Genomic DNA, 16,804 nt, shown 5'->3' on the forward strand with positions numbered 1-16,804 from the left:
ACAGAGAAAAAAATACACCTATATTAAAGCTACATTCTCTGTAAACAAGTCTTAGGGTCTTAACATCTCATGCATTGCTGATTTCCAAGTAAATTTAACTCAAACTTAATTTTCAATGATTTTTAGATATTTTAACTGGAAAAAGTAGGCAAAAATACTTAAGAATATGATGTTTTGCAGTGTGAGAACTAATTAGAGAGGTATAGATTACTAGTAGAAAGCATGAGAGATGGCACTGAGGTTTTTCTTTGTCAATCGTCTGTTTTGTTTGTTTTCTTTGAGAAAGCACAAAACTCTGGAAGTACTGATTTGATTTCTCTGTTTACTGGTGACTAAATGGTCGCCCAGTGTCTTTGACTCGCACACTTAGAAATGTCGCTATTACAAACAATTACGTATGTGCATGCCTACTTCTCATCTCCAGCTATGTATCATACAACCCTCTGGTATCCTTAGTTACAACTAATAAATTCTATTTCTAAAGCTGCAACATGGTGTCCGTCTACTACAGAAGAGTAAGAGACATATGAATTCAGTTTAATGTCGTAAGAAGGGCTATGATACATCTGGTACATACATTTGACTTTAAGTTTAGTCTATAAAATGCTCTTTTGGGAATTTTTTTAAATGCATAAAATCATCCCGTTGGAATTATAAGGATCTATCTGCGTTCTGAGCAGTTTTGAGATATTTTTTGAGACAGAAAGAAAGAAAGAAATATTTCAGCACCATGGACAGGGCTATGCGATCACTGTTTGAATGAAAAAGCCTGTCCATTTATAGCACCATAAAATAAGTGAGAGAGAGAAAAGCTGAGAAGGCTTGAAAGGTAAAGAGATTGAAAAACAGGAGGGACACGGAGAAAAAAAGACGTGTCCACAGACGGAACTCATATGGTGAATGAGTTTCAGGTTTCACTGGAAAAGTGACATACTACAGGAACACAGAGAGCTAAAAGCTGGGAATGAAAAAAACTGTGAAGTATTGAGAGTATGGGCTTTATATGTATATATATATATATATATATATATATACATGATTCTGTGTGTGTGCAATCAAACATAGTATGAGTTGGGGGAATAAAGAAGAAATCACCTCTTACTGAAATATAGCCTATGTAAACATATGAGACTTGTGTCGTGTTATTTCAAACCTTTATACCTATCATATTAAAACGGATCACTACAGAACATCCTTCGACTATCCAGTCATGCTACTCTTTTCATCTTTCACATCAGAGTTTCAGAAATGACAGTTTTCTCCAGATCATTCCTCACAGTGTCTAAAAGTTGAGCTAGACTAATAACTCTGACAGACTGCTGGTGTAAAAATAGGCTACTTCTGACATTAAAGTTTCAGAATAACTATAGAAGAGTGAAGGAAAGGAATAGGACATGAAGAGTCTCGGAAAGGATTATTCTGGAGTAATTAATAATCATGGCCGGTAATGATTATGACCATTTATCACGGGGCGCTTTGGAACACTCGACTCTGATTGGTCAGTCGAGGTATTCAGCGAATCAGCGGTCTGATATTTCCTAATATTCTCCATCGTTCATCATGGCAACGCTGTTTATCAGAGACAGACGTTCGTCGGAGTAGCTGAAAACATCGCTACTGTCATGTCTTTCGTATCATACTGTGGACCTGCGCTCTCGATTCATACAAAGGCAACAGCCATCTTCTTGCGTCTCAGTTATCGATCGCAGAGCAAATAACCCCAAAGCCCGTCTGTATGTTAGGCTAGCTACTGTAAAATGTCTTGTTGCTGTAAGTTTTCTTTAGCAGAAGCTTTAAGATACAGGTAAATTAAAAAATATAATCTAAAACTTAAAATAATATTTCATCTCCACTTATTAATTTATGGGTAACACCAATTATTTTGCGAGTTTTAAACAATATTTTGTTGAGTTTTGTTGGCATAGGCCTACTAATGTTGATCATTACGTTAATTTCATATTGTATGTAACTTAAACTAAAATTTATTTTAAAAGACCTTTTCGTGTTTGATGTGGTTTCTGCAGTCTTGAAGATTTTGTGGTTACAATTGTGCTGAAGAGTAGATGACATTAAGGTAAACACTATATTGACAAGCCCTGCACTAATGCCAGTGACAAGTATCTTACTTGTCAATTAAGTATCGACCATTATTTACATCTGGACCGGAGCGCAGACACGTTTCGCCCGTAAAGGTAATGGGCGTTAACCTTCCGGACAACGTGAGCGACAGTTTAGCCAATCACCACACACCGGCCCAAACTAACCAATCTGAGCCCACTGCCTGTTTCTGAGGGAGTGATTTCATAGACTCAGGAAGTCGACCCGGTCGTTCAGGGGACAGACTAGAGCGCGGCTTACAATAAAGGTGAAGTTTATGAAAAATAAGACTTTAAAAAAAAAAAACACGAATACATGTTATATTGCACCCCATAAACACAATCATGCAAAGAAAAAAAGAAGTAAACCCCCCCTTTAACTGAATGTCCTTAATGTATATCTAGAAACTGTTTTCTCTAATGGATGACTTTAACTACTTTGTCTGTGCCTATATTAACTATGACCAGTGCTTGATGTGGAGAGTATGTCTGGCTCTGTCATTGGTGTGAAGAGACACTTAACTTTATGGGAAAATCAGAGAAAATCAGTGTAGACTGAAGATGTGGTCTGTGTGAACACTCAAGATGAAATAGTCACACTTCACTGAACAGACGGACTTGCAAAACGATGCAAGGGAGATGATCCACTTGACATTTACTTGATTGCATTTGCCTGGACATGAGCAAACACATTCACACACACAAACATACATACACATCTTAAACGAGAGGAAAGAAATCATATTTGTGCAGCTACAATAAGGGCAAGAGAGCAGACTTTCTTATTTTCTATAGGTGGTAACCAAACAGAAGCCTTCAGGATACTAACTATCAGTCATGAATTATTGAACAGATTGACTGAAAAGACTTTCCTGTATGACCCCACATACATAGTGGAGAAATACATCCATAAACGGATGATACTTTGAAATGGAGTATGCGTATGAAAACCAGCTTAAAAAAAGGGATGCTGTGAGAATAAAATGAGAAATGTCTCATTGTGAAATGATTTCACATTATAAGAGAATGTCACAATTATGAGAAATAAAGTCATAATTACCTTATGTTATTGTTATTAGAATTTTTTTGTCAATATATACCTTGTAGTGCTAATCTATGGAAGCTTGTTTCCGCCACTGAATAAAAAAAATAAAAAAAATAATTGTGACTTTTTATCTCACAATTGTGTATTATAAAGTCAGAATTGCGAGATATTAAGTCAGAATTGCGAGATATAAAGTCAGAATTGTGTGATATAAAGTCAGAATTGCGAGATAGTCAGAATTGCATTTTAAAGTCAGAATTGCGAGATATAAAGTCAGAATTGCGAGATATAAAGTCAGAATTGCGAGATATAAAGTCAGAATTACGAGATATAAAGTCAGAATTGTGTGATATAAAGTCAGAATTGCGAGATATAAAATTAGAATTTCGAGATATAAAGTCAGAATTGCGAGATATAAAGTCAGAATTTCGAGATATAAAGTCAGAATTGCGAGATATAAAGTCAGAATTGTGTGATATAAAGTCAGAATTGCGAGATATAAAGTCAGAATTGCAAGATATAAAGTCAGAATTGTGTGATATAAAGTCAGAATTGCGAGATATAAAGTCAGAATTGCGAGATATAAAGTCAGAATTGCGAGATTTAAAGTCAGAATTGGGTGATATAAAGCAATTCTGAGAAAAAAGACAGAAGTGTGACTTTTTATCTCACAATTCTGACTTTTTTTCCTCACAATTGCGAGTTTACATCTCGCAATTCTGAATTTATAACACATAATTGCGAGTTTATATGTCGAAATTCTGACATCTTTTCTCAGAATTGTGAGACATAAACTCGCAATTGCGACTGTTATCAGACCAGTTCTAAGGGGAGAAAAATACTTTTTCCCCCTCAGAATAGTTTAAATCTCACAATTCTGACTTTATATCTCGCATTTCTGACTTTATAAGACACAATTGCGACTTTATATCACGCAATTCTGACTTTATATCTCACAATTGCGACTTTATATCACGCAATTCTGACTTCATATCTCGCAATTTTGACTTTCCATCTCGCAATTCTGAGAAATTTAAGTCAGAATTGCGAGAAGTAAACTCGCAATTGTGAGAAAAAAAGTCAGAATTGTGAGATAAAAAGTTGCAATTACCTTTTATATTTTTCATTGTATGGCGGAAACAAGCTTCCATACTAATCACTTCACTGTTCTCCCCCAATCTCCTCTACTCATTTGATTATAAAAAAGGACAAGCCTGATGAAACCTCAGGATGAAATTTCAGAAACCTCTGAAATGGCTTCTCTGTCAGGTTCCCACAAAAACAAGTTGACAGAGCCAATCAGGACTAGGACTGATTCACTCAGAGGCAGAAGTTAAATTGAAAAGCAGTGTGTGTGGTGCTAAAGAACATCATGAATTCTCTGATTACTTTCTTTTGGTCTTCCAGGAAATAAAACCTTTCCTCAATCATCCTCTTATTCTTTCGCTCCTTAGTTCTTTTGTTGTATTCCACTATCCTTAGCCAATTTTCTCTCCGCATGTGCCTGAGGAATTCAGAATACCTGGAGTTCCTCTCTGTTCGCTTATCCGGTTTCTCCAGATTTCTGCTCTTTCTGTTCCTCACTTTCTCTCTGCAGCAAATTTTGTGTGATAGTTTTGTTCTGTGGGTTCATGGTGTGCTCTACTATTCTGTGCTTTCGGTGTGTCCCTAATCTTCAAAACACATAGGGTTTGCTTTAAATCCCCCTGTGCAAACACACAAACACTCACACATCCACATCCACACACAGGCCAGAGGGCACTGTTTGAACATCTGCTCATTGTCGCGTCGCATTGTGCCAAAGCACCACTTTTCTCACTGATCCCATGCCATTCTTTCCAATTATTAACACAAGAGATTTATTTATTTATTTATAAATTTTCAATTGTTTATTTTTATCCCTATAGTCATTTTAAAAGGGAAACGCATACATTTAGCAAGCCCCAGAAACCTGCTGAACTATAAAGGTGCGCTTCTGGCACAAATACTGTCTTAAAATTGTAGTAAATACAATTATATCATATTAGACACCGCATTTTGAACAAATGTTGAGATTTGCATGTCCTTCCCGGATAAGAAAGTTACATTGCAAAAAATAAGCTAGAAAAAAAGGAAAAGCTAATTTAGTCTGGCCAAGGGTGCCATGCAGCACAGTTAAACATGATTCATCAGACAACATACTGGAAAACTCAATGCTGCACAAGCTCTAGTAAACATTTACTCACTTCTTGTCATATAACGTACATCTTTTATTATCTTTCTAGTTTTTATTTGGACAATTATGAATAGTTCGCCCATGGGCATCTGTTACTGCCATTTGTCAATCTGGATGTGGATTAAATACATTACATTGGTGGAGGTGAATATTTACATTGAATAACTACTTAAATTCTACTTGCCCGAAGCAGTGTGTATTATGTTTTCTGCGCTGTATTTCTGCAATATATATATATATATATATATATATTTTTTTTTTTACAAGAGTCATGAAAAGAGTTTGTAGTCTGCATTGAGTGTGATGCAGTAAAACGACTGCAAAATAATGGTGAGAATTTGTATTTCCATTGAGTTATCATTGCGGCCTAACGCAAAGCAATATGCAATCAGTGCAGTTTCAGATCTAGAGCAAAAGGTACTCATTTATAGCCACCATGGTGGTCCCCTGAGATTGAAATGTTCCCCTAGGGCCTTTTTCCTTGTTGCATTTGCACCACCAGCAGGAATACTGAAGTGACGTAAGCCAACTGAGTGATAATATCATTTAGCGCTGCATTCAACACCTTCAACATCTCCATATTGTAAAGTGCCTGGACTTTGGCGCTGGTCCATCTATCACTGTTTTACATTTAGTTCATGGAGTGAGTATATGTAAACTGTGTTTACATGGCGTTTTAAAAATGGAAGGTGCTAGAGTTTCATGGTTTCATGCCTTTGGCCAATCAACGCACACGTATTCCTATTGAACAACTAAAATTGTTCCCAGTTCTTGTGGTGCAAACACACCAAAAAGCGGATATTTTTGCCAATAGTAGGAACTATGAAAATGTTTCTCCAGTGTTAAAGGCCCAATGACTCTTATGTTCTGTTTAGTGAATCAACACGACCAATAGTCTGATTCCCCTCACAAAATGACTTGACAAGCTCTTTTAATGATGTTTTATTAACAAAGTTTGGAAGGAGCACGTTCAGTTAATTAAGGCCCTGTCCACACGGAGACGCGTTTAGCTGTATACGTACAAATTTTTTGTCGTATTGGCGTTTCGTCCAGGCGTTTTGGAACAATAAAACCGCAATTTTTTGAAACCAGTTCCCACGATGGATAAATCTGAAAATGACACCCTTGCGTTTTTGTGTGTACGGCCAATCCGTATATTTTGTGAAACGATTATGTAATCACCCCACGTGTTGACTAGTCACAGAACAGCAACAACAGTAAAACTGCTTGTATAATAATAATAATAATATAATAATGCGGCAGAAACTACTGAGCCTCTTGTATTCCTTTATTTAGGCTAGCTACTTTCTTTCGTATGCTATGGTGCTGGTCTGTTGTCCGATTAAGACATTTCGTATTTTGTAGGGATGAGGATTTAAAGCAAAAATAATATTCAACGATTGATGGGATTATTTGATTATTGCGGCTATTAAAAAAAAACACACCCCTGTAATGTTCAACTCCGACATTTCTGTAGGTTATTGTAGGCCTACATGTTGTAGCCATTAAAGAAATGTATTTAGTTTAATATTTATGTTCAAATTTTATTTTTTAATTTAATCAATGTTGATTATTAAAAGTGAACCGCATGCATGAGTATAATAAGATGCGCAACATATCGGGAGACCTAATTTTAAGTTTTGTTTTGTATAAAGCCTTTCTTTAAAGCGAATTTCATTTTGTATAAATTGTATCTTAATTTTAATCAATGTTTCATCAACCAGTTACCTGGATTTAATAAATAAGAAGCAAATATAGGCTATAGCTGACAATATATTCAGGACATATCGTGACTCCCTATTTTGTACCAGGTAATTTATGGTTGTTCAATAAAGTTCTTGGTAAAAAAAAGAAATGAAGCAACTTTGCCTAATATTATTATATAGCCTAGTATTTATTTTACTATAGTAGCCTACAGCACGCAAGGGTTTATGCGGATGCTCAAAGTCTTCTTCTCGCATTTTTAGTGTATCTCTATGGCAGAATTACAGCGCCACATACTGGTCTGGGATGTATACTATATCGTTTTGAGTCAGTTTCAGTGGTTTTGTGTGTACGCAGATATTTTTCAAGACGCCACCATGTTTACAGACTTTTTTTAGAACGAGGAAAAAAAAAACATTGGATAGGAAAAGCTCTGGCTTCGTGTGGATGTGGCCCAACACGAGTGGAGTGCACCCAGCAATCAATATAGATTCAGCAATCTCACTATAGTCCTTCAATAGTCAATAGTCCTTCCCTTCTCCACACGTCCAGCCCTAAACACTTACATATGGGGGAGTACTCTGGGTCCGGGCCAAACTCTGAGCTCAGAGCCCTCCCCCCAGAAAGAACAGCAAATATGCATTAAACCTTATCCACTCCACTCAAATTGTATGCAGTGGCGCAAAAAGTGGGTATGCGCTATATGCGGCGCATAGGGGCGCAGCACAATGGGGGGCGCCAAAGCGATGGTAAAAAAAAAAAATTAAAAATTTATATAGGCTATATTGTATTTTTATATGTAACTGCCGTTGTGCGTTTCTAAATCATTTCTGCATTCCTTCATTGTTATATAAAACTTTAGAGGACTAACAGCTAGGCTAGAGTAGGCGCCCTCATGGAGAAGGGGGGCGGGTAATATCGCGAGCGGGCGGGGGCGCCGTGAGCTCTGAGCGAGCAGGTACGAGTAGTCGAGTTGTCGTCGAAAAAGATGAATTAAACAAAATGTTGTGGGGCTAAAAATGGAAAAAGAAAGAGAGAAAAGGAGATGGCATGTCAATTGATACGACAGCAGCTAAATAACTGCATGCATTGCTGAAAGCCAACAGGTAGGATTTAAAATGTGACATCCCAACACATGTAGGCTATATCTCGGTGGCCATCGGGACTACCGGGAGATTCCCGCTGGGCCGACGTGCTTTTCAGCCAATACATTTCATCCTTTTTTAATTTATTTGTCTTAACGGCCCACAAAACTCATACGGCGGCCCATTTGTTTGTTGTTTGTTTTGTTTTTTTGCTTAATTGGCAGCGCTGTGCTGGTGTAATGCATTGGTCAAAAAAAGTCAGCTTTAGTTTTTTTTTTTCTGACACACTGGCCCATGAAATACGTCATTATGCGCAAGTATCTTTCAAGTATAGAAATTAGTGCAAAACTAATTATGAAAGTTTCCTTTATTTTTCTGTGCATTTTGTTTTACAATAGCCTTTATGGCTACTATCATGAGATTAATATTATAACTATTTATTATGTAGTAGTGACACTAACTAAAAGAGGTTCAAATTTTTCTCTGTTTAATTTGCACCCTGAATATGGGTTGGAGCTTTCAATTTTGAACTCTCAAAGTGCACCAGACTGCTGAATTTAACATTACAGAACACAAAATTTTCTTGCGGGGGAGCATGCCCCCAAACCCCCCTAGAGAAACTGAGGTCCACAGTTTTACCTAAAATCCTGTGAGAAACACTGGTATTGCTGTTCCAATGGAGCTTATAGTTTTCTTAGGGGGGTTCATCAAGGTGGAGTAGCTATAGTTTAATTGTGTTAATAAACGAGAATTTTGCACTTATTTTCTTCTGTTAGCTCACGTATTACACAGCACACTTACATTACATTTATTTTTCCTTTTTTTTTTGGGGGGGGGGGGGGGCGCTAAAATTGTTGCTGCATACCCCTCTGAAACTGGGTAGTTGCACCCCTGATTGTATGTAAGTGTGAACTCGTGAAATGTTTTCAACATTGATAATAAAAAGAATCTACAGTTTATTTCCAGAATCTTTAGTGAACTATACTTTTATATTTAAGAAATATCATTTTGTGTAATGTAGTGTAATGTAAGCATGCCGTAACAATAAGAATTCAATTGAAATTTTCACATCAGAACGGTTACATACTCCACACTCTACTTTGTCAACCCGAGATGCCCAGGGCATAATGACATGCACACGCACACACTCATATTTGGTCATGTACATGCACACAAAAGGAAAAACAGGTGATTTCCGTGCATTGTCCATTGTGAAAAAGATCCTTTCAGCTTATCCAGGCAGAGTGTAAAAAAAACAAAAAAAACAGGCTGAGTGCCCTCTTCAAAACACCATGGCAACTCTCCGGCCAGCTCTGGTTTATTTCTTAAAATGAATTCCCACTTTCAAACCTCTTATCTACCAATAATTCTTGCTCTCCTTCTTTCTTTGTCCCTCCACCATTCTTCCGTTGCCTTCTCTTAATGAAATACAGATCTTACACTAAAATTGTAATGCTGACTTTGTGATTTTGTGAAAAACACAAGTAGAAGGGATGACATATTACAAATTGACCCTAGACACAAATGGCCGCAAATCATGGTCTTTTTTACTTTTAAAAAGGGGTGAGTGCTGTGATGAATAATGCATCAATGCTGGTTTTCAATTTGTTAGTATGTTAAACTGCCTGAACCCTAGCCATCCTTCATTTTAACAGTCATGGATGCAGGAAAGGCAGAGTGTTTATATGGACGGCCGCTTCCCAGCACTAATGGAATGGGAAATAGTGAGTAAAGAATAATTAAAGATAGCCGTTTGAATCCTTTCAGCTTGAGCAACCTAGAGTAAAGTCCTCTCTCTCTCTGTCACATGTCTTTTTTATATTACTCTCAAATATAGACACCATTTCTCCCACCTCTGGAGAAATGGGTCAGGGTGATAAATATTAATTTTTTTATTTGTTTCATGACAGGGAAATGAACACACCTGCTCTGAGTTACAATGAGCTCAATCGTATCCACCCACAGCGGCCATCACACACACACACACACTCTTAGGCAGAGTAGCACACCTGTGTTTTGATGTTTACATGCAGACAGAAATTCAGACTGAGGTGATTATCTGCATGTCTGTGTTTTGGTGTTTTGTAAAGATGAAGCCACTTATGTGAACAATACCTGAAAAGTTCATCGCCTAACTTAAACAAGCACTAGCCCTGCACAATATTTACAGACAATATCATTAATGGTAGAAGGGGGGGGGGGGGTGTATCTGTGATTTTAATATACTTTTAAGCTACAGTCTGAGACAAAGTGAGAGAGAGTAAAAGAGGCAGACTTTGTCAGTGAAAGACAGTGTCTTTGTCATTTTGTTACTTTTGCCACTTCGAGGCTTTATAAATATCCTCCAGGGGAAAAAAAAAACAATGAAGGGTAATAACATCCCCATTCCATTTGAGCTCATACTTCTGTCACTCAAACTGAGTTTTAGACTCGACTGTGCAGCTCACTGATGATCTATTCCACATTTGAGTTCTGATTCAAAGCAGATGGATATGAATTAATGCACCATGTTTCAGGAGAGTGTTAGGTGAATTCATTAAAGTTCATTATACCGATAGAAATAAGCAGAATTAGCACCTGATTAAACTGAAAAAGCCTATGTGTGTGCGTGAAAGAGAGAGCGAGGGAGAAATTCAGATTTAAGGCTGCATGGCTCTAATGTTGTTTGTTCCGGTATGATAAATTGCTTTCCTCATTACACTCTGACAAACCCTTGACTGATTTTAATATCAGTCAGACCAGCACAGCTAGACTTTAATCTAGAGTCTCCAAAAAGCTCAGATATATCATTATGTCTGAACCTGGCTGCAATCAGTTCTGGGAGAGTTTGTCTAAAACACGCTGTGCAGTTCCACAGATGCAGTTGTGTGTATTAAATAGCTTTGTCCAGAGTAAAGCAGATTTAAAGGGATACTTCACCTCTGGAAAGGTGAATGTGTTTTTAAAATGGGTCATTTATGTAGAAAAAATGTGAAAATATTTTTGAATTTGGAGCTTTCTTGACTGAGAAAAGACAGAAAATGTATTTTAGGCTTATGTGGATGAAAGACAACAACTCCCAGAATGCACTTGCTTCGCTGCCCTAGGAGGCCACGCCTACCCGTAACAGACCGCAGTAGTTAAACAACAAGTCTAGGCTACTAGTGAATCTCCGTGATGAGTCTGCCCGGGATTTCGAGATGAAATTGAGTTCTACAGTCGTCATTAATTATGTTTACTGTGGCGAGCAGGACGAGGCAGAGGGCCGTGGGAGAATGGCGCAAGGATTGCTACATTTTCTTAGCAATGTTAAAACACACATCAACCAATCACTTGTTTAGCATTCCTGTAAGCACTTCATTCATATTCACCAATCAGAATGAATTCAGTTAGATTGCAGACTGATCTCATGAAGTAGCGGGTGTATGACACGCCAATTCGTATTTCCATTTTTGGCGTGCTATGAAATAATCGCTTTTCAGCGTGTTTATGAACGCCGTTGACTTAACGTTATATAAATATATGACTTACCTCAACCCCATCCCTAAACTTAACCGTCACTGGGGTTAAAGGATTAGTTCACTTTTGAAAAAACTTTTGCTGATAATTTACTCACCCCCATGTCATCCAAGATGTCCATGTCTTTCTTTCTTCAGTCGAAAAGAAATTATGGTTTTTGATGAAAACATTCCAGGATTTTTCTCCATATAATGGACTTCAATGGGAACCAGACGGTCCAAGGTCCAAAAGACTGTTAATAACAGTTTCAGATGCAGCTTCAAATGTCTTTAAACGACACCAGATGATGAATAAGGGTCTTATCATGCGAAACGATCGGTTATTTCAAAACTTGTTCCAAAAATGTAACTTTTCTAAGGACAAATGTTAGCCTTGCTCTATTCTGTGAGGCGCGTTTGCAACATCACGTTAATACGTAATTACGTTCAAAAGGTCACGGGCGACGTAGCCGGAAGTACAGAATCAAAATCGTCCGACATCGTTGTTTTACCTTTTAATTCATTTTTTGTAAACGGCGTTTGAGTTAGTTTTCACGTTCAACCTATGCGTTCAACTTGTAAACACTGACTCTGTACTTCCGGCTACGTCGCCCGTGACCTTTTGAACGTAATTACGTGACGTTACAAACGCGCCTCACAGAATAGAGCAAGGCTAACATTTGTCCTTAGAAAAGTTACATTTTTGGAACAAGTTTTGAAATAACCGATCGTTTCGCATGATAAGACCCTTATTCATCGTCTGGTGTCGTTTAAAGACATTTGAAGCTGCATCTGAAACTGTTATTAACTGTCTTTTGGACCTTGAACCATCCGGTTCCCATTGAAGTCCATTATATGGAGAAACATCCTGGAATGTTTTCATCAAAAACCTTAATTTCTTTTCGACTGAGGAAAGAAAGACATGGACATCTTGGATGACATGGGGGTGAGAAAAATTATCAGCAAAAGTTTTTTTCAAAAGTGAACTACTCCTTTAATGGCATTTATGACTGGACATTTGACGGCGTGTACAAACACGCGGAATGACGCGAACGTTAATGGCGTAGACATTCACGCATACACGCGGATAGCACAAAATGCGTAGAGATAACACGCCACTTGACTCGAAAGTGGCGTGTATGTTTACGCAAAAGTCATGATGTCATGTTGTAGATTGAGACAAAAGGTGTGTATGTAAACAATTAATGGTGACTGCAGAAAGCAAAAGATGACATTTTGTACGATTTCGGCGGCCGGACATGTCCAGGAAAAAAGAGGATGAATGGTAACCCTTACTACTCAGCTTTCTCCAACTAAGTTACTCAGCTTTCTCCACAGAACAAGAGCCTGCTAGTTTAGCTTCCAAAAAAAGATGGCTTACACTATGTGTACATTCTGTGAGTGAGATCCCACCCTCTATGGGCAGGTTGAGAACGTGCGGAACAGCTCCTTCTACTGACTGTAGTCTTTAGCCTCTGCCCAAAAAATCCTCCGATGATGCAAAATTACGATTTTTGCATCATCGGAGGATATTTTCCAGACAAAAAATATATAAATCTCTCGTCTCAGGGGGATATGAGGGTGGAGGGTTTCAAAAAAATGAGAAAAAACTACAGGTTTTTTACAAATACAAAGCTTAATGCTAAATCTTGAAGTATCCCTTTAATACACACACACACACAACCCTTATAAGTTAGGAGAATAATGTAATTGATCTAAATATTGAGTAAGCTAACTCATGCATTTTAATAGCTCAACACAGTCTTGGAGATGGGGCTCAGTTCCCTTCATGCATCATGGATAAAAATAAATGCAAATATATATAACATTTAAAGAAGATAAATGAATAAACAGATCAATTAAAATCCATAGATAGTCCTTAGTAAGTAAATAGTTAGTGGGACCAAAGCAAATATCACCTCATGCCAACCGACCAGGCCTTATCACTGATCCACTACAATAAAATGTTTTCTGGCAGCAAAAGTTCATATAATTTCCTGTTGGCAGATGTCTATGAGCAAAGCCAAAAACTAATGACACTGCATCTCACTTCAATTGCATGCCAAACATGTTATAGCATAATACTTCCAATAGCATTTAACACAATAATGCATTAAAGCCAACATGAATTGCTATTTGTAACATGTTTTACCTTTGCATTTTTTTCTGACAATAACATGTTTTTTTTTTTAAATGTCAGTTTTTATTTCATGTTATATAACGATGTATATGCAAATTTCATGCAAATAACCATCATCTGTGTTAATTTTGAAAATTGCATCTGGTTAATGGATATATTAGTGTAGGTATTTCACTCTTGATGGCAGCAGTGGAATCACTTAAAACAGAATGAGACTGAATTGTTTTTATGATGACTGCAACATTGTGTGTTCAATGAGTAAGGTTAAATGTAAACATTGCAAGACATCTAGCGTCATTCACTGATGTCTGTGACAGTTGCTGGTGGCAAATGTATGAACAATTTTACATTGTGCCCTTTTAATACATCTTTCTTCTAATCTAGAGCATGTTTGTTTTAGTTTACCCCAAAGTGTTAATAATACATTAATTAACAAGCATATACTAACGTGTAGTTAAGATGGTATTTTCATGCAGGAATTCAGACTCATGTCATAGTTTAGGTTACTTCTTCATTAGTACATGTCTTAACACATCATTAGTTCATAGTAAAGTGATTATTAATTCAGGGATCAGTACATTATTATTCCTGTGATTGTAAAGTGTTACCGACTGTTCTACAATGGAGAGAAATAGTGCTGGATCGTCCACATACACACACATGCTGGCATAACCGTATCGTGTTGTTTGCCTCCATCAGTTTCTCCAAAGGTGTTATTTCAACTGTTAATCACATACTTCTCACACACAGACACCCTTCAGAGAGATAAGCACTTGTTGCAGCCCTCCACAGAAATAGCATGGCATGTGTTCCAACCGAGACGATCAGACGAAAGACATAAACTTTGTGTGTTTGATTTTGTCCTGATTACACACTTAATTTGTTACAGGAAATACATTTGATTGACTGTTAAGACAAGTGTAAATACATCACTGAGGGATTTGGAGGTGAGAGAGTGTCTGTGTGTGTTTATCCGTTGTGGTTCTCACCCACAGTAATAAGTGTCAGCATGGCACTCTCCTGTTCTCCTCCTCTCTTCCTTCATTACCATCCTATCAACCGTCCTTCACTCCTCAGAAGCACAGAGACCGAGCACACACACACACACACACACACACACACACACACCACTTACCAGCCATCTCCACATCCCACTAAACACCCCATATGCCACAGGCACTTCACTCAATACACAATCTGCTTCATAATAAAGCAGCAAATTACCACAAAACCTCTGCTATTTATTCTTTTTCCACTGGAGAAATTGGTAGTCACCATGCATCCTTTTCTCAGACTTTTGTCTACCCACAATAGCCTATCTTGTTTTTTGTTGTTGTTTTTTTTCCCAATAACATTTCAACTAGTTGTTATACAAAAATGTATTCAGTTTTGTGTAGTACATGGTTTTGAAGGGTGCTGAAGACATAGAGGAGTAACTTTCCAGAAAAGCAGAGTGACATGTGACAATGAGAATTAGTCTCTCTATTTCTCTGTCATTTTTCAAAAACAAGATAGCCATACACTACCGTTCAAAAGTTTTAATGTTTTTGAAAGAAGTCTCTTATGCTTACCTAGACTGTAGTTATTTCATACGAAATGCAGTCAAAACAGTACTATTTCGAAATATTGTTACAATTTAAAATAACTTGTCTATATTATTAAACTTTAAATGTCATTTATTATTGTGATGGTAAAGTTGATTAGTCATTCTAAAGTGTTGATTTGTTGCATTTCTCAATGATTATCATTTTTAACAACTCCAAAAAAAAGATTAAAGATTCTTATGAATAAAAAGTTAAAAAGAACAGCATTTGTTTGAAAACGCATGTTTGAAAAACATAAAAAATGTCTTTATTGTCACTTTTGATCAATTTAATAAATCCATGCTAATCAGAATGATTCAACTCTTTCAAAAATTGTCACCATTATATTCATTTTAGCTTTAGTTGCATTTTCATGGACTCTTATGTTCCTCTTTGTTGCGTTTGCATATGTTCCTGTTTGCACGTCATTAATCAGTTGTCATGTTGATTCATTATGTTCCTAATTAGAGCACACCTGTTCGTCATTTGAGTTCAATCACCCTGTGTATTTAAGGTCCTGTTTACACGAGTATGCTCGCGAGTAAAAAAACGTATTTTATAAAAATATTTTATCAGATGTGCCTTTCGTTTACATGGGGACGGTGCTTTGAGGGCTTAAAAATGCAAAAAAATGAGCCGCCTGGAGTGCATACTACATCGAATTTCACACACATTTGCATCACCATATGCACGCAGATTTCCCAGCCATAACACTCGTCTATAAACACAGAATAAAAAGTGATAATGCAATGCCACTTTTGCGTTTTCTCTTAAAATCGTTACAATGTATAAGCCAAAGTGTTACTGCCTTCCTGCAATTGGATAACCTGAGTTTGTTTTATTAAAGAACCATTTGTTTAAGGAACTAGTTTGAACCTTTTTAATAATCTTTATCTAAACCTGATGGTGACAGCAACCATTTCAGATCACAAGTTGTTAAAAGTCTCTGTGAATAAGAACAAGCCTTCAGAACCTTTAAATACTCTTTTACTCAACATCAAAACATTATCTCATGGTTTGCAAAGCAAAAATGAGTTAAACACACTGAGTCACAAGCGCCCCCCCCCCCCTCCCCCCTCCAATCATATAGCACACACATAGGCTAATATAGACAACTTTTCTGAAGCATTTGTGCCGTATTTTATTTTAATTGCATAGACAGCCAGAACATTCTTCAAAACATCTTATCCACAGAAGAAAGCCATAGCGGTTAGTCAATTCCAGTTCATGCATATATTCCAGTTTAAGTGTCAGGAAGTCCACAAACCCGTTGTACATTTCACACATTTACAAGATGTGCTCTTGTAATACATTCATCCAAATCCCAGAGGGTTACGTGCAGCACATTTGGTTCTCTCGACTCGGACACCATGTAAAGTAATATCAATATTTACTTGATCTATTACCATCTAAAACATTATTACTGGAATAAATGCATGAAACGACCTGCGCTCATTCAC

General features: G+C 37.1%; 1 long non-coding RNA gene across 1 annotated transcript in view; it reads right to left on the reverse strand.

The window, feature by feature from the left end:
* The window catches only part of LOC120489399 (uncharacterized), a 71,441-nt gene that overhangs the window by 16,880 nt on the left and 37,757 nt on the right, over window positions 1-16,804 (reverse strand). The gene's annotated exons all lie outside the window — the stretch shown is intronic.

Source organism: Pimephales promelas, chromosome 3, assembly GCF_988280905.1.
Source record: "Pimephales promelas chromosome 3, fPimPro1.hap1.1, whole genome shotgun sequence".
Taxonomy (NCBI): domain Eukaryota; kingdom Metazoa; phylum Chordata; class Actinopteri; order Cypriniformes; family Leuciscidae; genus Pimephales; species Pimephales promelas.